Raw genomic sequence first — 1506 nt, forward strand, 5'->3', positions numbered from 1 at the left:
CCCCCCCCTTTGCATCCTGCCCCAGCCCCTGCAGCTCTCCCTGGCTTCTAGCCTCGCTGCCGGCAGTGGGGTTGGGGTCCCAGAGCCCATCTGGCAGCAGAGACAGGAGCCATCGACCTCCTACCCCCACTGCCATCCTGCCCCTTCCCTCACCAGCACCCCTGCCTCAGTTTCCCTCCCTGGCAGAGGGCTTAGGGCTGAGCCTGGTCCAGAGGCCAGCTCGGACCATCGCAGGGACCTGGTGGAGAAGCTGCCAGCTGAGAAGCCCCTCGACTGGGGGCTCTCCCCTTCCCCAAATGCTGAGATTCCCTCTCCCGGCACTGCAGCCGGGAAGTGGGTTAAGGCGCTGGCTCGGGGAGGGATTTTTCCCTCGGTGTAATTTTTCCCTCCTACACAAGGTCTGTTTTGAGCAGTGCCTGGAGGCTTCGCACCCCCCGCTCGGCTGCCAGGGCGGGGGAATGCAACATGGCTGCAAATGGAGGCGCAGGCTTTGGGAGGGAAGCGCCTGCTCCAGATCCCAGCTCATTAGGAGAAATAACAGCAAATTAATTAAGCTAATAGCTCGCTCTGTGCCAGCAGTGCCCCCGTCCATGCCGAGCCGGGGGAGAGGAGCTGGGCCGAGCCAATGGGCCCGGATCTGGGGTGCGTTTCCTGGGGGCAAGCGTGGCCCTTGGCATGGCACGATGCTCCGGGTCCCTCCTGCCCATGTGGCCCCGCTGCCACCGGCAAGCATGGCCTCTCCGTGCCTCAGTTTCCCCTCCTGCTCCCTCCAGCCTTTGCTGTCAGGAGAAGCCTCCTCCGTGCACCCACAGCTTGCACCCAGGGCTGGGGACCCTCGTCCGGCTGCCCCAGGCAGAGGGGACGGAGGAGCTCGGCCGGGTGGGAGCGTTTTGGGGTCTTGGGTGGGATGTGGTGGGGTCTGAGCACTGGGGCCTGGTGGGGTAGATGGAGGTGCCACGGGGTGGAGGAGGACCATGCCGTGCCATCCCACTGGGGCGCAGTGCAGCTGGGGATGGGGACGCGGGGACACGTTTTGCTGCTTTCCCGCGGCCGCACGGATGGAGTTGCCAAGCAACTGCCTGGTGGAGGCGAAGCGGGAACAAAGCGGGAGCTGCTGGGACCCCCGTCCCTCCATCCCTTCCAAAACCCCTCTGGGGTCTGCCTGCCTGGGCACGGTGGGGGCTACAGGGTCACCCACCGTGTCCCCTCGGCCATTGCCACCATCCCACCCCGGGGCTGTCGCAGGGCCGCCGGTTTGCAAGGAGCCAACCCCTGGAGATGGCAATTGTGGGAGTACGTGGGGGTCTTTCCCCCCATCGCTGTCACCACTGTTGCCGTAGCTGGAGGGGTGCGGAGCGGGTCCAGGCCCCTGCGCCTCCCCAGCTGCTTGCGGCAGGGCCGGGGGCGACGGGGCTCGGGCAGGGCGGGTGCTCAGCACCCAGTGGGCAGGGGGCACGACGGCTCTGCCCCTGGCAGGCGCCACGTCCCACCCTGCCCTGCCCCGGC

Source organism: Haliaeetus leucocephalus, unplaced genomic scaffold, assembly GCF_000737465.1.
Source record: "Haliaeetus leucocephalus isolate CR32 unplaced genomic scaffold, Haliaeetus_leucocephalus-4.0 Scaffold110, whole genome shotgun sequence".
In the NCBI taxonomy this organism is placed as follows: domain Eukaryota; kingdom Metazoa; phylum Chordata; class Aves; order Accipitriformes; family Accipitridae; genus Haliaeetus; species Haliaeetus leucocephalus.